General features: G+C 41.9%; 1 protein-coding gene across 1 annotated transcript in view; it reads right to left on the bottom strand.

Annotated features, from left to right (window-relative positions):
• Window positions 1-23405, bottom strand: part of LOC131033272 (DNA repair endonuclease UVH1) — a 109355-nt gene that overhangs the window by 79282 nt on the left and 6668 nt on the right. The gene's annotated exons all lie outside the window — the stretch shown is intronic.

Here is a 23405-nt window from a genome sequence, read left to right as displayed (position 1 = left end):
GGAAGGACTTTATCCCCGTGACGTCCGTAGGAGGTTCCATTTCTGCTATCACCCGAATCTTGTCCGGGTCCGTTTTCAATCCTTCTTTACACACAATGTGTCCCAACAATCTTCCCTGTGGTACCATGAATCTACATTTCTTCGGGTTGAGGGCCAACCGTGCCCTCCGACATCTCTCTAGGCACTCCCCGAGAGTTTTTAAGTGGGTGTCCTGTCCGTTGTAAATAGACCAATCATCCAGGAAGGCTTTGAAGTTCCCCACCGACATCTTGTCGAAGATGTGCAAGATGATGCGTTGAAAGGTGGCAGGTGCATTGCATAGACCGAAGGGCATTCGGTTGTATGCGTACACACCGTCCTCCACCACGAAGGTTGTTTTCAACTTATCTTCCTCCGTGATGGATATCTGGTTGTACCCAGAGAACTCATCCATGAAGGAATAGATTTCATGTCCAGCTACTTCCTCCAAGATGCTGTCGGTGAAGGGTATGGGAGACGGGTCTTTAATAGTGACAACGTTCAGGCACCAGAAGTCTACACAGATCCGGATCTGATTGGCCTCTTTCTTGAGGGAAATCACAATGAAAGACACCCATTCGCTTGTCTGCACTTTGAAGATTATGCCCGCTTCCAACATCCGCTCAATTTCGTCGTTCACCCATGCAGCATAATTTTTGTTCATTCGATAAGGCCGCTTCCTCACCGGCTGGGCTCCCGGTACCAATGTTATTCAGTGTACACATAACTCTGGGGGCACGCCCTTCAAGTCCTTGTATGTCCATGCAAAGACATCCTTGTATTCAAGGAAAATTTTGAAGGCTGCGGCCTTCAGCACTGGATTCCAGTCATCTCCGACAAGGATGATCTTGGGGTCACTTGTCTCCCCGAGATTTGTTTCCTTTAAATTGGCTTCCTGATATTTAATGGGCTCCCCCTTCGGGAATTGGTGTGTCGGCGTCTCATTCACTGATGCCTCCCCTTCCTTGTACTCGCCATATTCTGGGGGAAATATATCTAGTTCTTCTTCGATGCTCAATACATTGCACGAGGGTTTAAATAGTTCATAATCTCCCATTTGCCAATGGAAGAGGCCATTCAAAGAGTCCCCGTCGTCCCCTGAGCATGCCTCCAGTTCTAACACCCCTTCGTCACTAGATTCCATGCAGCGTCCATCTCCACCCTCCGCTAACTGGTCTCCCTTAGATTCCGAGTCGGAGGAGGAGGCTAACTCCTCACTCACCATCTACATACGGAGATCGATCACGTACTTCCTCCCGACGTTTTCCAAAGAAAGGGTATTCTGCTTCCAGTTATGGTTTGCTTTTGCTGCAATGAGCCACCCACGCCCGAGAATGGCGTCATATCCTTTCTGCTTCAGGGGGATTACTACAAAATCCAGCACGAATGGCTACGTGCCAACCATCACCTGTTGGCCCATGAGGGTACTGTTGTGACCATTTCACACATCGCCCCATACAAATGGGGACCCCCTCTTTTTGCTTTTGTTTTGCCTGTTCTTCTCTCTGCTTTTAAGGTTTTGAGTAAGTGAGTGAGTCGTCTGGACTAGGGTTAAGCCTTAAGGGTTTCTTTTGGATATTTTCAAGCCAAGTCCAGTCAAATTTTGAAAGATTATTAAGCATCCTCCCGAAGATTGCAATTTTTGAAATAGGATGAGCCTGCCAGGAAGTCAAGTATGTCTCAGGTTAGGTCCAGTCAGGATTTTGAGGGCAAATTCAAGTTAGGTCTAAGTGTTAGCATTTTAATGATAGAATTGTGCATTTTTTTGTCTGGGTAAATTTTGACCAAATTTTGGAAGCAAGATAACTGATTCCTGGCCTTGAAAATGACCTAACCCTGCCTTGTGAAGTGATTGAAGACCTAAATTTTCGATATTTTGGCTTATAAAGGCAAAATCGCTCCTGTCCCTCTCCCAGGGACCAAGGCGAAAATGTTATTTGGTGCATATCTGTCTCTAACTTCCTTTAATTGTTTTGTGCAGGGTCGCCAGGAGATGATCGGACGTAAATTGAAGATTTTGAAGATTTTGAAGACTCGAAAATGATAAATTTTGAAGGTTTAAGGTGAATTCGCTCCTGTCCTCTACTGAAGGACCAAGGCGAAATGGTTTACTTAAGTCATTCTTGGCCTTGATCGATCAAATTGAAGCGCCAAGGATACAATGAAGGATGAAATGAGCATAATGGAGTATCCAGACTTAGTCGAAAGCGATGGAAGGTTGAACTTTTTGTCTAGAAAGATGAATTCGCTCATGTCCCTCACCAAGGGACCAGAGCGATTTTTCTTTGTACACACCTTCTTGGACCATCTTTGGATTTGGGGTCTCGTTCACGGATTGTAAAAAGATGATATCTTCCCCAGCAAAGGAAATTTGAGATGAAAAGTGAAAAGATTTGGCCTTGAGGACAAAAGGCACTCCTGTCCCTCACTGAAGGACCAGAGCTTGAATTCCAAATTTGCATTATCCTTGCAAGATCTAAGTAATTTTGCGATTTGAAGAGGTCAAGGGAAGTGTGTTTTATTCATTGAATATAACTTGAGTGGCCTACAAAGGAGAGAATCAACCCAAGTTGCAATAGGCGCTCTTGTCCCTCTCCAAGGGACCAGAGCGATTTTCTCACACGACAAACTTTTGGCAAAGGAAAAGCAAGTTTCAAGTTTGACATGAATGAAGGAAGGCGTAATCAATCCATTGAAGATAATTTTGGAAAGTTAGCAAAACATAAGTGAGCTCAAAATTGCCTAGGCGCTCCTGTCCCTCACCCAGGGACCAGGGCGAAAAACACATTATCAAGTCTTCCCCTCCAAATTTGGACGAATCCAGGCCAAAGCACAAGATGGCGATGATATTTAAAATGCTTCAAAGAAGAATGAAGTTGCAAGGACCATAAAACTTGATGAAAATTGGCTAAGGCGCTCCTGTCCCTCACCAAGGGACCAGAGCGAAATCTTCAAATTTGCCTAATAGCCTAACATTTTGAATGCTACTTTTGTTTCCAAGACTCAAGATGGAGTAAGGAATGATGTTTTACGCCTTGGAGGTAATTAGATATTGATATGGTTAAGAATTTGTGCTATGGACTAAAAATCGCTCCTGTCCTTCACTGGAGGACTAGGGCGATTTCTATAAAATCAACCATTTTCCTCCAAAGCCACGCCAAGACAAGGCGATACAAGATGGAAAATGTCCTTCGAAAGATGATGGACAAAGAATTGACCCCAAAAATCAACGATCCTGGGCTCAAATGTAAAAATCGCTCCTGTCCTTCACTGGAGGACCAGGGCGAAAATCCTTGGATGTGCTCATTTTGTCTTGAGAAAACGAGTTGAAAATGCACTGAAGGGACAATAAGGATCATTGCTTACCCCACCACATGAATTGGCGATTTGGAAGACAAGGACCAAGGACAAAACGCTCGTCCCTCACCAAGGGACCAGGGCGAAAGTGCTTTAAGGCACACTCCTTCCAAAGAAGGAATGAATTAAACTCAAGGTTCCCAATAAAAATGCTATTTTGGACGTCCAGGAAGAGACTTTGAACGTGAAAAGCAAGAAATACAAGGCCAAAAATGAAAGGGCGCTCCTATCCCTCTCCCAGGGACCAAGGCGAGGTTCTTAACAAAGTGATATTTTTACCATGCCTAGGTGCCAATGTCCTCTAAATCACATTAAATGTCAATTTCGCTAAAACTCCAAAATACTTAAAAAATTAAATTGACATTTAATAAGTGCGCATAGCATTTAATAATTAATTTTGAGCCTTAAAAAAATCAAAATTTTTAAATTATAAAGGCATTTAAAATTAATTATTATTAAATTAAATTTAAAAGATAGAGCGCTTGGGGTATTATTTTAATATTTTAATAACGTCGGCCTCTTCTTTTATTAAATTTTGTTTATTTTGGTCTATTTTCACCAAGTCGGCCTATGGGAAATTGCAATGGTGAGCGCCTATATAATGGGGGTGTGTTGAACCATTTTAACCCATCATTCAATCATTTATTCAAGTGCGATTTGGAAGAACAAGGAGGAGTGCGAAATTTGATTTAAGAGGAGCGAATTTTATTGAAGGTTAGAGGTGGAGCGAATTTTCCTCAAGGCGTTGAAGACTAAAGGTGGTGAAGTTGATAAGGAAGCGCATTTTGCTAGAGGACTTCAATCTACCATTTTGCCTAGCGAACTTGCCTAATTTTGCATCGTTTTTTTAGAGTTAGTTCTCAAGAAGAGGTATGGCGAGATTTATCCTAGTCTCAATTTTGAAATTGATGAAATTTTGAATTTCAAATTACGTAGCCATATTTAGGAAATGATAATTCAACGATTTATCATGAAGTTTCCTAAATGTTTAAATTGCAAAATATATTACTCATTATGAAACGTTATGTAGGTGTCAAGATGGCGACCCCAAAGGCAGGAGCACCCACTAGTCGTCCAGCTCTCATGTAGGAAGATCAAAGGAATGAAGAATTGGAGACCAAGATCGTGTCAAAGTGGAGCAACATTGGAGATACCAACTTGGGAAACTTCAGTGTGAAGAAGTTTCGAGAGGTCCCTTATATTGGAAAGCCATCACCTGTCGCAAGGAGAATAATTGAAAGTGGCATTATCAAGGCGGCCGGCTTCCCTCCAGCAGTCCAGTGTCATGAGCTGATGATCGAGTGTGCCCGCCATTATGACCCACAATCAAGATCAATCGTGTCCAAGGAAGGAAACACTTTGGCTTACCTTTCAGAAGAGGCTATCAGTGAAGCTCTTCATTTACCAGAACATAAAGATATGATTTACAAAAGCTTGGAAGGAGCTAGGTCCTGTTGACGTGTATTTTGTACACAATCATACACAGAATAAAATACCCAAAGGCATCTTATCCTCTCTTGAATAAAGTCGCTAACTGCTGAAGATATCGCAAGAAGGATCAGTTAGGATGACTCCAATGTTCTTTTTAGTAGGGTCTCTACGTGTGGATAAGCACCAGTGGTCGTTGTGATTGCTGTGTCATCAAGGGGCCTTACGTTGCCGAAGATTTTGCTAAACTAAACAAGCTTTTCAAAAAATATCAAAAGGATAGGGTTTGCAAGAGGTCTAATCTAGTCTAACCCTAAGAATGACTCAACGTGGACAAGACTTGGTGAGATTCTACCAACTTCAATATTGCCATAAATTAACAACTCAATTGAAATTGATGCGATCTTCTAAGGTAACAAATGATTTTTCAATATATCAAAGATCAAGGACACTACCACGAAGGTACATATCCAAGATACAACAACGATTGAAGGTTTAAACGATTCAAATATCTCCAGTCGACCACGCAAGGCGTTCCTACAATCAGCAAGAAGCTAGTGGTTTGGAAAGCGAATCCTACCAAAGATCAAGTCCAACACTTTGTCCTTCGAATTAACACACTACTTTGATTGAGAATAATTCAAGAAAAATGAACAACCATGAAGATAACCAAGAGAATTGCAACAAAACACCATAACTTCAATATTTCATTGATCTCAAAGCCATCATGTACAACAATTGTTTGAATTCTTTCTTCAAAACTCAATCTTGCTACAAAAGTAAATTGCTTCTAAACTCTAATCTCTCTAATACATCAATAATTTCTAACTCTATGATTTTCTAGTTTTCTCCTTATGCAAAATGAAAAGAAATGAGGGTATTGTTGACGTGTATTTTGTACACAATCATACACAGAATAAAATACCAATAGGCATCTTATCCTCTCTTGAGAAAATAGTCTCTAATTGCTGAAGATTCGCGTAAAGGATCAGTTAGGAAGACTCCAAGGTTCTGTTAGTAGGGTCTCTACGTGTGGACAAGCTCCAATGGTATGATGTGATTTGCTGGGATCACAAGGGGACTTACATGTGATGATTGAACTTCCGATCTGCTTTGCTGGACACAGGCTCTTACTAACTTGGATTTGAAAAAAAAATGAAAAAAAGGATAAGGGCGAAGAGAGGATCTAATCCTAATACTAAGAATGTAGGAGCAATGACTTGATTTTTGATGAAACTCTAACTAGATCTTGTTTTGACATCAATGGAACATCTACACAAGACTAGTGCGATCTTCTAAGGGAAGCTTTATGATGTTCAAATCATCACCGCAGGCATAGATACCATCCAAGTTGATGCATATCAATGAAGAGGCAACAAATTGAAATTGAGCTTAAGCTGAACGATTCCAGTTGACTACACAAGGCAAGTCTGCAATCAACAAACTGCTAGTAGTATGGATATACGAATTCCACCATCAATCAATCACATTTCCTCCATTCATCTAATCATCTACCATCTAAGATTGAAGACTCAACAAGAAACCATGCAAATTGCAAGAAAACGACATATTTCACCATTACTTCAATGAAAATGGAGTTTGTTTACAATCAATGGCAACAATTTCTTGCCTTGTCCTCCTATTCTACTCTAATTGCTATTCTAATCACCTTCTAACTACTTTCTATCTTCTAACTCTCTAGCTATTGCTAATTTATTGCTAATTACCCTTTACAAATGAAATGCCTGGGCTTATATAGTGCCCACAATACAATTTGATGGCTTAGATCCATTCGAGATCAATGGCCAAGATTTTACAATGAAAACCCTAATTAGGGTTTGTTACAACCATTACATAACATTTAATGCTCAACCAATGATAAAATTGTATTGCTTGGACACATGTCTCCTCTAGAAAAATCGACCAATGGATAGCCGGGGTAGGTACATCGGAGTTTGTGCCACCTTCCATGAGTTAGGTACATTGAATCTGGACATGCTGAGGTGGACCACACTGACTGGAGGAGTGATGACTAGGATGCCACCTCATCTGACACTTGTAACTTGGTAGATATTCAATTTGATGTCGTTGAGAGGCTATCTTTAATTAACTCTTGTTCTAACTCCCTTTGTCCTTGATGTGCAAGATGATGATGTACCTCGCCTTGGAACGTTGGATTGAAAGAGGTTGCCCATGTCCTTACTTGATCGTCCTGGCGAAGACCGTCCTAGCGAAGACCGTCCTGGATCCGGCTTGATTTTCCTTGAAGAGATCTCCATTTGATGCCTACACAACATTTCAAAATTAGTACCATGATTTTGCAATACATAACATAAATTAGAGAGCAAATTTTAGGAAACTTAATGATAAGTCCTTTATTAATCATTTCCTAAAAAAGATTGAGCTATGAATTCAAAATTTCAAAATTTCAAAATTTCAAAATCTAAGCTATGACGATCAAAAACTAAAACAATAAAACAAATATCGCCATACCTTAGTTGAGAGCTAACTCTAGAATGCAAAATGAAGAAAATCGCCTAGGCAAAATTTGAAATTAGATGACTTTGACGTGATCTCCAATGATAAGGAACGTCCTCTTTGTCAATTCGCTACCCTTGGGGATATCTTTGATGTGTTCTTCAATGTCCTTGGCAAGTTTGCACAAATGGAAACCTCAAGTTCGCACCATCTTGCTTGGAATGAAATTCGCTCCACCTTGGATATCAATTCGCACTTCTTCCTTTGATCGCATATGAGATGAAAATGATAATGTGAAAATAATGATTTTCACCTCCCCTTTATAGGTGCTCACCTCTTACCACCATATAGGCCGACTTTGGTAAAGCAATTTTTAAACGATTTTTTAATAAGTAATAAAGGCCGACCTCCATATCTTAGCGCTCTTTTGATTTTTTAATTAATAATTAATTAAATGCCTTTGTTTTTAAATTATCAAATTCGATTTTTTAAAGGCAAAATAATTAATAAATACCAAGCACAATATTTAAATGCCATATAATTGAATTTTCAAAACATATCGAATTTTAGCATTTAAAATAAATTCAAAAATACTTGCTTTGGGCGCCAAATTTTGAAGATGAAAATACGTACCTCATCGCCCTAGTCCCTGACTGAGGGACAGGAGCGATCTACCTTCTTGGTCTTGATTCGTGCAATTTTGACGTCCAAAGTATTTATTTCCACGTTGAATTAGACATTTTTGCTAGGATCTTTGAGCTTAATTGACTTGTTTGTGCGAATGAATGCATCTCATGACTATTATCGCCCTGGTCCCTTGGAGAGGGACAGGAGCGATCCATCAATTTTTGCTTGAAATTCTCCTTTCTTGATATCAACTTCTCCTTTATTACCTTTCAAACAACGCTTTGAACCCTTTGCAAGTTTGTTTTGTCATGATCTCCGAAGGAAAATGAGTGCTTTGGCAAATATCGCCCTGGTCCCTTCTTGAGGGACAGGAGCGATCCTAGTGTCCTGGCTCAAATTTGCAAACTTTTGATCTTTGTTCTTCGTTCATTGTCTTCCAAAGGACATCCTTGACCATGCCTATCTTTGCCTTGTCTTGGTTTTGACGGAACATAAGTGTTTTAATAAAAATCGCTTTGGTCCTTGTCCAAAGGATAGGAGCGATATAGGCTCCTTGGCTCAATTGATAACATTTTGACGTCAAAAACCTTTGTATATCATCTTCAAAAGACATCTTAGACCTTGTATGACCCCGCAAAACCTTGACTTAACGTGATTTTTGAGAGATTTGGCCAATATAATCAATATCGCTCTGGTCCCTTCCTGAGGGACAGGAGCGAACTTCAAGTTTTTGAGCTTGTCCTTGCTTCCATCAACTTGCCATCACTTTCATCGCGTAGAATGAAGTCCCTTTGATCCCCTTGGATACTTGATGTTTGATAAACTTTCAAAATTTAGAGCTTCATGAGGATTTCGCTCTGGTCCCTTGGAGAGGGACAGGAGCGAACCTAGGTTTTTAAGTGCAAATCCTTCATTTTGGCGAACCTTGTAACTTTGTGCTTGATTGAGACGCTTCGAAATGTCCTTGCCACCTCTCTCCTTGACTTGGAGTGGTTTGAATTTGAGGAAAAGGCAACATAACTAAGATATCGCCCTGGTCCCTTGGAGAGGGACAGGAGCGAATTTGTACTTGTAGTCTCCATCACATTTCGCCAGCTTCCAAATTTATCTTCAACGGTCTCGTAATGTCCCCTTTCATTCATCCATGCCTTGGAATTCATTGTAACTTGGCAAGAAATTTGTCTAAGACAAAAATCGCTCTGGTCCCTTGGAGAGGGACAGGAGCGAACTTGGGCATTTGGGTCCCTTGTTGACGTTTGATAATCTTCAATTTGTCTTCAATGGGTTCAATTCATCTCCTTTCTTGCCTTCAAACATAAAACTTGCTTGATCTTTGCCCAGATCGTACCTTATGAAGAATTTCGCTCTGGTCCTTCAGTGAGGGACAGGAGCGAATTTGACCCTCTAGGCAAAAACTTCATCATTTCATTGTTTTTGATCAAGTCTGGATGCTCTATCATGCTCATTTCGTCCTTTACCATGCCTTTGATGTCTCAATTCGTCCAAACACGGTCAGGAATAGCTCAAATAAGTATATTCGCTCTGGTCCCTTGGAGAGGGAGAGGAGCGAAATTCGCTCTGGATCCTCAGTGAAGGACATGAGCGAAATTTGACTTTTCGCACTCTCTATCAGGATAATTTTTATGGAATATAACATTTACTTTAAGTTATATTCCATATATAGTTTCAGGATGTTTGAGAGTGGTTTCAAACCTCCAGGAGTTATATTGCAAAATCTAGTTTTTGGAGGTTTTTTTTTTAGTTTCCAAACTTAGTCAAATTTCAGGATCAGGACATTCCAGACTTAGCCAAAATTCAGGATCAGGACCTCACTCAAGCCGAACTTGCTACCCTATTGATCACCTAGGCAACACTCAAAATGCAAAGGCTAACTAACAAAACCCTAAAAAACCTAAAGAACAAACCCTAAAAAGCAAAAAACATGGGTCCCCATTTGCAATGGGGCGATGTGTGAAAACGTCACAACAGGTATATATAGCATCCTCAATTACAATGAACGGTCCAGATCGAAAGAAGATCAATGGCCAAGATTATGACACCTAAACCCTAATTAGGGTTTTATTACAAAAGTTCCCCTTTTATTGCACAACATTAAATGCATAGCCAATTATTAAATTTGGCACGAAAATCTAGGAGACATAAACCAATGACAATTAAGGTGCCATGTCATCTATAACAACCTCTCATCTAGAATCTTATTCCCTTTCCAATGCTCCTTTTTAGCATATGCAATGAATCTAGACACGATTCCTTTGATTTCAGCAATTGGAATCTTGGGAAGATTCTTCATTCTCTCTTCCAAGTGGATGACTTGATCAAATGCCTCGAGAAGAGCAACGTCCCAACCAGATTCAAGTTCCTTAATCTTCTCAATCAGGAGCATGGTAGCAAACATCTGATCCTGTTGCTCATCTGTAATAATATTAGCATCCTTGCAAAAGATGACCTTGATTCTATCCTCCAATTCCTGCAAATCCACATCTGTCTCAACTTCGATCCTCCTGCCAAGAATGGTACGTAGTACCTCAAATACTCTGTCCTGGATCGGGTTGATAACCTCCTCAACATGATTGCACCTAGTACTGATGTCCTCGAAGAGAACTTCCTTCATCTGGAGTAAGGTTGACCACTGAAGCAAACTGTGAGGTCCTCCATCCATGATCTTTTCCTGCGCTAAGACCTTCCTCGATGTTTGTCTGATTACTCGCAAGACAGGAATGATAACCTCTTTGGTATGAGCAAAAGCAGCTACTGTTATCATCAAATTGTGGATAATCTCAAGAACCTGAATAGCTCGGTGAATGGTCTGCATCATCCTTGTTGCAAATTCCATGGCGACTGTATGAGATTTGTCCATCCAAGTACTCATACGCTGGACCATACTCCTGAATCTCTCTGCCTCACCAATTGATTGAAGGGGAAGTGCCTGTATGGGTGATCTTGCTGGATCCTGACGTCCTAAAGGCTGATTGAGATGACTACAATATGCTCTCCATGCACCGACCTCTCTCTCAAGCTTTCTCTTCTTCTCCATTTCCTCTCTAAGCTTGTCTTTCAAGGCCTCAAATGAATCGGTGGCATCATCCATCGTCAGTTCAGCTGTGGATGGACCTAGCTCAAATGTCTCTATATCATATTCCTCTACTAGGATCTCACCTTCATACTTGTCCACGGCCGGTGTAGCTATCTGTAATTTTCTGGATCTAGTCTCATCTCTAATCATCTTGGACATCTTGGTAGCCTTCCTCTTCTCTGTCACTTCCTGGGAATGTCCAACAAGGCTCTCTAAATCAATTACATTGTCTTCGTCCTCAATCACGATCACCTTAGTTAATCTTTCCTTCAACCAATCTGGGATGGCAGATCTTGTTTCTTTAACCAGTATCTCCTTATGCAATGTTTCTTCTTCTCTGGGAGGAGATGTTACTTCGTCATTGTTCTTGTCTTCATGTAGCTCATAATCTTGGAGAGATCCACTTGGTGACCCTTGAGGTGCCTGTCCTTCTTTATCATTCTGTACCATTGACTCCATAAACTCTTCTAATTCAAGTGTCCTCTTCTCTTGTCGAGAAGATGTGCCGGATGAGCGATCTCGGTTGGCCCCTTGCTTCTTCTGGGAAGATTCTCTTTTCTCAGGTCTCTCTTTCCTCTTCGAGCCTCTTGGATGGATATTGCCTTCACTTGCACTTCGAAGGTTGCCTTCACTTGCATTTCTGGGATTAGGATTGCCTTCACTTACACTAGCTCCACCTTCGGCAGGTTTCTCTTCCAAGGTGAAAGTCATAGCTATGCCTTGCTCTCTCAACTTCTGATGCTGCACATCAACCCATCTGCGAGTACAAGACAAGACTGGAGCCATCAAAGCATCTAAATCCACAACCTCGGGCTCATTCCAATCTAACCTTACTGATTTGCTTTCTAGATCATAGGATGACTGGAGATGTCTGCCACTGTCCTGAGCTTGGTCGGCCACTTTGTAAATCTTGCATTTCCTAATGAAATCCAAAGGCAATCTAGAATGCATCTTTCTTTTCACTTCAAGATCGTCTAAGAGATTCATCATAAAATCTTCTATCTGAAACTCATGCTTAAATTTCCTACCGACTGTCTCCTCTATATATCCATGTGGATCAAAGCTTTCTCTCAAAGCAAAGAATGAAAAAGAATACAAAGCTAACTCCTTCTCTGCGTCATCCATGGCTAAAGCATTAGGACATACCTCAACTGAATTGCCTAAGATGATAGGTACAGGAACTCCATTCCCATGTCTGCGTCTGAATGCCTTCGCATAAGCTGCCAACTGTCTTGTTACCTCGAGTAACACTATTCTGTCTGTCGGATATCTCGGCAACATGTATGGAGGTGAAGGACATCCATGAACTCTGATATAAGTAAATTTCGGAAATTGGATAAACCAAGCACCGTACCTCTTTACTAGTTCCTGTGCATCCTGAGATAATCTATTGTGAATCCCACCTTGCAACGTCCTCGTGATGTTCATCGTGAAGGTATCATTAACTAACTTGTAGTTACTTCCTGGTGGATGATGCAAGTGGACATAGGAATCACAAACTCTGACCTCACCGGGTCCTCTTCCAATCACTCCTCTGTGAGGTAGTCCTGCGTACTCAAAGCTCCTGATTAAGGCATATATGACGTATGAACTCATGTGGAAAGACTTGGTAGCCTTGAGTCTCCTTAACTGTACGTCCAAGCAATGGCTAATCATTCTAGCCCAATGAATTGTTCCTTTTCCCTGAACTATCACCTGGATAAAGTAGAACATCCACTTCTTAAAGTAGAAGGCTTGAGGAGCTCCTGTGACTCAGTTGAGCATTGTAATCAAATCTCTGTACTCCTCCTGGAAATCGATCCTATGTGGTGTGTTCGGGATCTTGCTCAGGCGAGGACGACTCTTAAGTAACCAGTTCTTGTTGATGATGCTTAGGCAAGCATCTGGATCATCTTCGTACATGGACCTGGCTCCTTCTATGCTCTTGTAGACCATATCTCTGTGCTCTGGAAGATGGAAAGCCTCACTTATAGCCTCTTCCGAAAGATAAGCTAAAGTGTTTCCCTCCTTGGACATGATCGTTCTGGACTGTGGATCATAATGACGAGCACACTCGATCATCAACTCATGGCATTGAACTGCTGGAGGGAAGCCGGCCGCCTTAATGATGCCACTCTCAATTATCTTCCTGGCGACAGGTGATGGCTTGCCAATGTAAGGGACCTCTCGAAACTTCTTCGTACTGAAGTTGCCCAAGTTGGTATCTCCAATGTTGCTCCACTTAGACACGATCTTGGTCTCCAGTTCTTCGTTCTTTTGATCTTCCTTCATGAGAGCTGGACGACTAGTGGATGCTCCCGCCTTCGGGGTCGCCATTGTAACACCTACACAACATTTCATAATAAGTAACAGATTTTGCAATGCATAACTAGATTAGATTAATTTTAGGAAACTTCATGATAAGTCCTCGAGTTATCATTTCCTAAATGCGATTGAGCTACTGAAATTCAAAAAAATTTCAAAATTCAAATTTTAAGGCTATGACGATCAAAATTCAAAATAAGACAAGGGATCACATCGCCATACCTCACTTGAGAGCTTAACTCTAAAATGCAAAATAAAGAGATTTGCCTAGGCAAAAATTGATGTTTGGAAGATTTCAACGTGATTCCCTTCAAATGAACGTTCCCTTAGCATTTCGCCACCTTTGGGGGGGGGGGGGGGGGGGTCTTCAATGTCTTGATGATAGCAAGTTCGCCTCACTTGAAACAAACACACACTTCCCTTTGATGATGCTCGCGCCTTCCTTTGAATGGAAATTCGCTCCTTGAACACAATTCGCACTTCTCCTTTAATGATAATTTCGCATGCAAAGATTGTTTGAATGATGATTTAAAATGAAATGATTTACCCTTCCTTTATAGGCGCTCACCCCCTCCATTAACTCTAGGCCAACTTGGTAAAAATAAGGTAATTAAAAGCAATTTTTAAATAAAAACCAAGGGCCGACTTTGTAAAAATAAAAGAATTTAAATCCAAGCACTCAATTTGATTTTATTTAAAATAGTAATTAATTAATTAAATGCCTTCGTTTTTAATTAATTCGATTTTTTTTTTTTTTAAGGCAAAATTAATTAATAAATGCTCATGCGCAAATTTTAAATGCTATTAATTAAATATTCAAATTTTATCGATTTTTTAACATTTAATAAAATTCAAAAAATGTGTTAGCGCCAAAATTTGGAGAGGTAAGGGTACAAACCATATCGCCCTGGTCCCTGGGAGAGGGACAGGAGCGAATTATCATCTTAGTCTTGATTCTTTTGCCTTTTACGTTCAAAACCATCATCTCCACGTTGAAACTGGCATGTTTGCAAGGAATCTCGAGCTTGATTGACTTGATTTCGTAGACGAATACTTTCTAAGGTTGATATCGGCCTGGTCCCTTGGTGAGGGACAGGAGCGAACCTTATGTTCTCCTTGATCTTTGTTTCTTCGATCACCAATCTTCATCATGAGGCAAGCAACAACGCCATCCCTCCATTCCACGCTTGCTTTACTCGGCTTTTACGAGGCACATTTGATGTTTGAAGGATTTTCGCCCTGGTCCCTTGGTGAGGGACAGGAGCGATCTTTATGCTCTAGCCTAAATTCGTCGTTTTTACACCTTGGCTTCTTGTTCATCGCCAAATGACGCTTTCATCCTTATATAATCTTGCTTTGACGTGATCTTTGGAAGAAAATGAGTGATTTTGTAAATATCGCCCTGGTCCTTGCCTGAAGGACAGGAGCGATTTTGTCTCCTTGCTCTAGTTGATCACCTTTTGATGTTTAACTCCTTCGCATATCATCTTCTCAAGACACCTTAGACTTTGTGCAACCTTGTACGTCCTTGACTTAGCGTGATTTTTGAAAGAACTGGCTAGTATAATGAATATTGCCCTGGTCCTTGCCTGAAGGACAGGAGCGATTCTTGGTATCCTGGGCTCATCTTTGTTTCTATCAACTTGCAATCGCCTTCACAATGTAAAACAGTGTCCTTTGATCCTTCTTGAACGCTTGAAACGTGATCAACATCCAAAACTTAAGCATGTTTACAAATTTCGCTCTGGTCCCTGACTGAGGGACAGGAGCGAACTTGAGCATATAGTGCAATTCCTTCATCTTTGGCGGTCCTTGCAACTTCCTTCTTCGTCGAGACACCTCAAAACGTCATTGCCACCTTACACCTTGACTTGGAGTGACTTGAATTTGGGTGGAAGGCAAGATAACTAACATTTCGCCCTGGTCCCTGGCTGAAGGACAGGAGCGAATTTTCATTTTCAAGTTCAATCACACTTTGCTAACTTCCAAAATTATCTTCAATGGACTCGTTCTGCCCCCTTTCATTCATCTTTGGCCTGGAGTTCGTTTTAACTTGGCAAGAAATTGATCTAAGGAAGAAATCGCTCTGGTCCCTGACTGAGGGACAGGAGCGCCTAGGCCAATATGGAGTTCATCAGGCGTCTTTCAATCTTTAATTTGGCTTCAACAGGTTCGTTATACCTCCTTTACTTGCTTCAAACTCAAAACTTACTTAATCTTCGCTCGAATTTTGCCCTATGAGGAAAATCGCTCTAGTCCCTGGGAGAGGGACAGGAGCTAACATCAAGTTCGCCCTGGTCCCTGGCTGAGGGACAGGAGCGAATTAGCTTTTAGGTCTAATTTTCCTCATGTTTGTGCTTTCAAATTATATTCAACTGATAAAATGCACTTCTTTGGTTCTCCTCAAATCGTCAAATCACTCAAATCTTGCAAGGACAAGGTAATGTTGGATTTTAAGCTCCGGTCCTTCAGTGAGGGACAGGAGCGATTTTTGCTCCTGGCACATTTCCATGCTTGTGAAATTCTTCAAATTATATTCAACGGAAAGAACATGCCTCCCTTTATCACTTCCAATCCGAAATTCGTCTTGATCCTGCAAAGACAGTAAAATTTTGAAAAACAAGCTCCGGTCCTTCAGGGAGGGACAGGAGCGATTTTGCTTCTACAGGCTAAAATATCATGATTTTATGAGTTCAAACACTTCACAAAGCAAAAACAAGTGATTTCCAATGCCCAGAATCAATCATCAAAATTCCAAAATTCAGTCAAAATCATTCAAAAAAAATCAAAAATCTCATCATTCACACTTAGACAAATTTTGGACTTTGCATTCAAAATTCCGACTGAAACTAGAACAACTCACGTAGCTTCTGGCGAATTCACTTTATTTCCAAAATTGCATCCCTCGGGAGGAAGCTCTCAAATTCAAAATTGGACTGGACTCTGGCCTGAAAACACAGTAACAGAAACCCTAAGGCTTGACCCTAGTCCAGACAACTGGCATACTAAACCAAAATCCTAAAAAGCAAAGAGAAAGGCGAGCAAAAACGAGCAAAAAGAGGGGGTCCCCATTTTAATGGGGCGATCTGTGAAATGGTCACAACAGGTCCATGTACGAAGATGATCCAGACACTTGCTTGAGCATCATCAATAAGAATTGGTTACTCAGAAGTCGTCCTCGCCTGAGCAAGATTCCCAACACACCACATAGGATCGACTTCCAGGAGGATTACAGAGATTTGATAACTTTACTCAATCAAGTTACAGGGGCTCCTCAAGCCTTCTATTTTGAGAAGTGGATGTTCTACTTCATCCAAGTGATAGTTCAAGGAAAAGGGACAATTCATTGGGCTAGAATTATTAGCCATTGCTTGGACGTGCAGTTGAGAAGACTGAAGGCTACCAAGTCATTCCACATGAGCTCATACATCATATATGCCTTGATCAGGAGTTTTGAATATGCAGGGCTACCTCACAGAGGAGTGATCGGAAGAGGGCCCGGGGAAGTCAGAGTTTGTGAATCTTATGTTCATTTGCATCATCCACCTGGAAGTAACTACAAGTTAGTTAATGATACCTTCACGATGAACATCACCAGGACATTGCAAGGCGGGATTCACAATCGGATATCTCAAGATGCACAAGAGCTTGTGAAGAGGTATGGTGCTTGGTTTATCCAATTCCAGAAGTTCACATATATTAGAGTTCATGGGTGTCCTTCACCTCCATATATGTTGCCAAGATATCCGACAGACAGGATAGTGTTACTTGAGGTGACTAGGCAGTTGGCAGCTTATGCAGAGGCATTCAGACACAGGCATGGAAATGGAATTCCTGTGCCTATCATACTAGGGAATTCAATTGAGGTATGTCCTAATGCTCCAGCCATGGATGACGCAAAGAAAGAGTTGGCCTTATATTCATTTTCATTCTTTGCCTTGAGAGAGAAATTTGATCCTTATGGATATATAGAAGAAACAGTTGGTAGAAAGTACAAGCATGAATTTCAGATAGAGGATTTTTTGATGAATCTCTCAGATGATTTAGAAGTGAAAAGAAAGATGCATTCCAGGATACCTTTGGATCTCATCAGGAAATGCAAAGTTTACAGAGTAGCTGATCAAGCTCAGGACAGTGGCAAACATCTCCAATCATCTTATGACCGAGAAGACAAAGCAATAAAGATAGATTGGAATGAACCTGAGGTTTTTGACTTAAAAGCTTTGATGGCTCCAGTTTTGTCTTGTACTCGCAGATGGGTTGATGTTCAACATCAAAAGTTGAGAGAACAGAACATACCTATGACTTTTACTTTGGAGGAAAGACCAAGGGAAGGAGGAGCAAGCACAAGCGAAGGCAATCCTCATCCTAGGAGCACAAATGAAGACAATCCTCACCCTAGATGCGTAAGTGAAGGCAATCCTCATCCTAGAAGCACGAAGAGGAAAGAAAGACCTAAGAAAAGGGAACCCTCCAAGAAGAAGCAGGAGGCCCATCAAGATCACTTGGCACATCTTCCCGACATGAAAAAAGGACAAGTCAAGGACAAGAGAAGAGGGTACTTGAAGTTGAGGAATCTATGGAATCAATGGTCTAGAATGATAAACATGAAGAAAGGCAAGCACCTCAACGTTCATCAAGTCAATCTCCTCAAGTTAATGAGCTACATGAAGACAAGAATAATGATGAAGTGACATCTCCTCTCCGAGAAGAAGAACCATTGCCTAAAGAGATACAAGTCAGAGAGACAAGGTCCGCCATTCCAGATTGGTTAAGGAGAGGCTAACAAGGGTGATTGTGATCGAAGATGAAGATAATGTAATTGACTTAGAGAGCCTTGTTGGAAATTCTCAGGGAGTAACAGAGAGAAGGAAGGCTACCAAGATGTCCAAGATGATCAGAGATGAGACAGGGTCCAGGAAGTTGCAGATAGCTACACCAGCAGTGGACAAGTACGAAGGTGAAATCCTTGCAGAAGAGTATGATGTAGAGACATTTGAACTTGGTCCACTCACAGCCGAGCAGACACTGGATGAGGCAACTGATTCATTTGAGGCACTTAAAGACAAGCTTAAAGAAGAAATGAAAAAGAATAGAAAGCTTGAGCGAGAGGTCGGTGCTTGGAGAGGCTACTTTAGCCATCTCAATCAGCCTTTGGGACGTCAGGATCCAGCAGTATCTCCCGTGCAGGCACTTCCCCTTGAATCAATTGGTGAGGCAGAAAGAGTTAAGAGCTTGGTCCAGCTTATGAGCTCTTGGATTGACAAATCCCATACCGTTGCCATTGAGTTCATAACAAGAATGATGCAAACCACCCATCGAGCTATCCAGGTCCTTGAGATCATTCACAACCTAATGATAACAGTAGCCGCCTTTGCCCACACTAGAGATGTTATCATTCCTGTTCTGCAAGTAATCAGGCAAACACCAAGGAAGATCTTAGCACAAGAAAAGATAATGGATGGAGGAGCTCATAATTTACTCCAGTGGTCAACTCTACTTCAGATGAAGGAAGTTCTTTTCGAAGACATTAGTACGAAATGCAATCAAGTTGAGGAGGTCATCCATCCAATTCAGGACAAGGTGTTTGAGGTGTTATGTTCTATTCTTGGCAGGAGGATTGAAGATGAGACAGATGTGAATCTTCAAGAGTTGGAGGAGAAGGTCAAGGTCATCTTTTGCAAAGATGAGAATGTTATCACAGATGAGCAAAGGGATCAAATGTTCGCTACTATGCTCCTGATTGAGAAAATCAAAGAACTCGAGCCTGGATGGGACATAGCTCTTCTCAAGGCTTTTGATCAGGTCATCCACTTGGAGGAACGAATGAGGAATCTTCCAGAGATTCCTATTGCTGAGATTGAAGGAATTGTGTCTAGATTCACTGCATATGCTAAGAAGGAGCATTGAAAAGGGAACAAGGTTCTAGAAGAGAGGTTGTTATAGATGATGTGGCACCTTAATTATCATTGGTCTATGTTTCCTAGATTTTTGTGCCAATTAAATATTTGGCTATGCATTTAATATTGTTCAATAAAAGGGGAACTTTTTGTAATAAAACAATAATTAGGGTTTAGGTGTCAGAATCTCAGCCGTTGATCTTCTTTTGATCTGGGCCGTTCATTGTAATTGAGGATGCTATATATACCCTCATTCATTTTCATTTTGTCATTAGAAATTAGAGTATAGATAGAGAATAGCAGAATAGAATTAGAGCTTTTGGAGAGAAGAAAGTTATTTTGTAGCAAGATTGAGTTTTGAAGAGAGAATTTCAAGCAATTGTTGTCTATTTTGGCTTTGAGATCAATAAAATATTGAAGTTATGGTGTTTTATTGCAAATCTTGTGGCTACTTTCATGGTTGCTTACTTTCTTGAATCATTCTTGGTCGAAGTAGTATTTAAATTTGAAGGACTAAGTGTTGGGCTTGATCTTTGGTGAGATTCACGTTCCAAACCACTAGCTTCTTACTGATTGTAAGAACGCCTTGTGTGGTCAACTGGAGATATTTGGATTACTTAAACCTTCAATCATCATTGAACCATTGATATGTACCTTCATGGTAGTGTCTACGATCCTTGATGAAGTGGAAAATCATTAGTCACCTTAGAAGATCGCATCAATTTTAGTTGAGTTGTTATGTTTTGGCAATATTGAAATTGGTAGAATCTTACCAAGTCTAACCTACATTGAGTCATTCTTAGGATTAGATTAGTATTCATCTCTTGCAAACCTTATCTTTTGATCCTTTTTTGAGAACTTGTTAGTTTTAGGAAATCCTGTTCCTGCAATAACGGAAACGTAAGGCCCCTTGATGAAACAGCATTCACAACGACCACTGGTGCTTATCCACACGTAGAGACTCTACATCAAAGAACCTTGGAGTCATCCTGATTGATCCTTTTTCGCGACATCTTCAGCAATCAGAGGCTTTATTCAAGAGAGGATAAGGTACCCTTGGGTATTTTATTCTGTGTTTGATTGTGTACAAAATACACGTCAACAGGTACCAAGGGGTTTATTCCCGTGTTGGTCTGCCCCTAGCAGGTTGAACGTAGGGGGCCACAACATTGGCTTTCCCAATTTTTTCCATGTCGCTTCTGGGAGTACATTTACTCCTGACCCTCCGTCCACAATAGTGTCTGTCAAGGTAGTCCCCAGCATACCCATTTCTACCATCGCCGGGTGGCGTCCGCTGTTGACTACCAACAACATGGGGTCGACCGCGGGGCTCACGACCTCCCTAAACACGGGGTCGGTTGTGGGGCTCACGACCTCCCTCATTTTTACTTGTGGGGGTACAGAGTTTAAGATAGCCGTTTTTAGCTGCGGCATGGTCTCCAGGAGGTCTTGAATTCTCACGAGTACCTCTACCTACAGTATTTGCCGTAAGATTTCCTCTTCTCCCCTCGTCTGTGGTGGACTTGCTGTCTGGTGGCTATTCTATCCTTGTGCGGCCATTTCCTTTGCGATCTCGTCTCTGGCCTCCCACACTCTCTCGGTCTCCGTGTGGGGATTTGGGTAGGCAATCTTTTTAGCCTGCGCCCTTGTGATTGCCAACACTTCTGCCTTCGTAGGTTCTATGTTTAGAAGGTTTACACCAAGCTTCGGGCAATTTGCATCCTCATGGTCGCCTGGCCCACACCATCGGCAGAGGTGCCGAGGGTTGGCTTCCTTCGTGCAATCGCGGGCGAAGTGTCCCCACTGATTGCAGGCCCTACACTGAATCATTGGCTGGCCCTTGGCGTCATACTGGATCCAGTTTCTGTTATTGTTATTGTTATTATTTCTTCCGCCGCCACGTCTATTATCCCGATATCCTCCAAATGATGTCGTTGTGTTAGTTTGTTGGCCCGTACCCGCTGGTGCGGATGTTGTAGCTTGCTCCGTGAACAGCACCTGGTTCATTTGCGTGCTTCGGGTTTTCATGTTGTCTGGGCACTCCTTGGTGGAGTGTCCCATCACTTGGCAAATCTCACAGAATGCCTTCTTCGGACAAGTACCCTTTGTGTGCCCCTCTTCTTTGCACTCAGTGCACCATATGTCCCCTTCGGTCCGACTAGTGCTTCTCATTGTTTTGAATTCCCTTCTCATTCGCTCCATGTCTTTCTGGAGCGCTTGCACCCGTTTGGCAACCTTGCTGTCGCTGCTGCTTTCTTGTGACGAGTCATCCTCCTCGGACGAGCTATCCTTCTTCTTTTTCTTCGATGTCTTGGTCTCGCTCTTGAGATCCATCGCTCTATTATATGTGTCTTCGTACAATGTAGGTGGAACGATTTTCATCTTCTTTCGGAGGGAATGCTTTAGTCCCTCCACGAACCATCGCTTTTTCAACCCATCTGCTGGTTGACTCTCCATTTTTCCCAGTAGTTCCTTCAGCCGCCGACTATAAGCTCGCACTGTCTCGTTCTTATTCTAATTTGTTCCATAGATCTCGGCGACTATTTCGTTGTCATCTCTCAGGAGACGGAACTCTATCCCAAACTCCTCCTTCAAGTCGGGCCATGTGTCGACTTTAGCTTTGTCCATATCTGAGTACCAGTCTATGGCCACTCCCCTCAAGGTTGTTGGGAATCAGTTTCTGTTTACCTACCATTGATGGGGGTCGTCTCCCCTGTGGTGGTTGTTGCTGTGTCTGAGCCCCTGCACAGCTTCCTCCAGCGCCCGTGGTGTGTCCTGCGTGGGTGACTGGTGGTACCGTGTTCTGTCTGCCGTGTGTTGCACCTACAGCCGTACAGTTGCCCTCCCCTTCGCTCTCACCCACGCCCACTCCTGGTTCCCGTTGGTGCTCTTCACTCCGTGGTGTAAGGGATAAGTTTCTAAACTGATCCCGAGTCTCCTCGACTAGATTTCGCCGTAACCTTGTTTCTTCCAGAAACTCTTCGTGGCTCCGCGTCCTACGATGCTCTGGCGACGCGTAGAAATTTCCATTGGCTTCTGCACCCTCCGTGACACCTCCTTGGTTCCCCTCGAGCCACCCTTCGGCAGGTCGTCCTTCGACAAATTGCCTCAGCCTCCGTCTACGTTCTACTTGCTGCTCCAGAATCAAGGCCCTCTACGCGGCCTCCCACTCGTCGGTTTCTGCTTTTTTATTTCTATCTTTATTCAATAGGTTTGGCATTAATTGTCGCACATTTCCATAACTCACAATACATAAATCAAAACACGTCTTTATTAATTCATTTCCTCCAATACAACTCGTGTCAATGACACTTTTATTTGAATATAAAAAGTTCAAGGTTCAATTCCCTCCTGGCCTGGCGCCATCTCGTTCCGTTTCCCGTCGACTGTTCTCTTCGTAGCGTTGTAGGATTTGTTGTCGTCGCTCTTCCTGGGCAATCTCCTCCAGGCGGACCTGTTGTGCCAGCGATGCCTGTGCAAGCAACCGAGGGAGGTGGATCATCAACCAGTTTACTACCGGGCTAACCTCCAGTGTTGTCCACACAGCACTTGGTGGGATTTCCGCCTGTCGTCGGACGTAGGTCTGGATGGCTACCTGGAGCAAAATTGAAAATTCTCGCGTTGCCGTGTCTTCTCCTGTGTAAAGTTCTGTTCGCGTGTCGTCGGCCTCTGGGTTTATTTCACCAATGGGTAGGCCCATTGTGTCCGTGCGCCATCCGCGTCTTCCGTTCCCGAGTACGTCTAGGCAACGGCACCAAATGTTTGCCCTCTCGAGTGAATAACTTAAGACATAAAGCACGTAATGCAGAATAATAACACCATAGATATCAAACAAGTATAAGAGATATTATTCCATTCCTAATTGTGTGTTGCAAGTTACATTTTGAAGTATATAAAGATACCGAGGGGGTGTGAGTGCCAACCATCACACCGCAACTACCACCGCTCGGCTGCTAACTAACAAACCCAATTACAACTTAATTAACTAGTCGTATTCCCGTATACAATAATGCGGCTAACATTGTTGTCAGTATTCTTTTTGCATAAGATTCTAGCATACTGATTGGTCACAAAAAATAGTTTAAATCAATTTTCAAGTTATCATGGTAAGGCAACATATTGACATGAAAATAAAGTCTATTCTCAATGAATGACTACTTAATATCAAGCACACAGAAAAGCGGACCTTAAAACTTTCA

Source organism: Cryptomeria japonica, chromosome 10 (genome assembly GCF_030272615.1).
Source record: "Cryptomeria japonica chromosome 10, Sugi_1.0, whole genome shotgun sequence".
In the NCBI taxonomy this organism is placed as follows: domain Eukaryota; kingdom Viridiplantae; phylum Streptophyta; class Pinopsida; order Cupressales; family Cupressaceae; genus Cryptomeria; species Cryptomeria japonica.
Note: the sequence above shows the minus strand (reverse complement) of the source record. Positions and strands in the feature narration are given on the sequence as shown.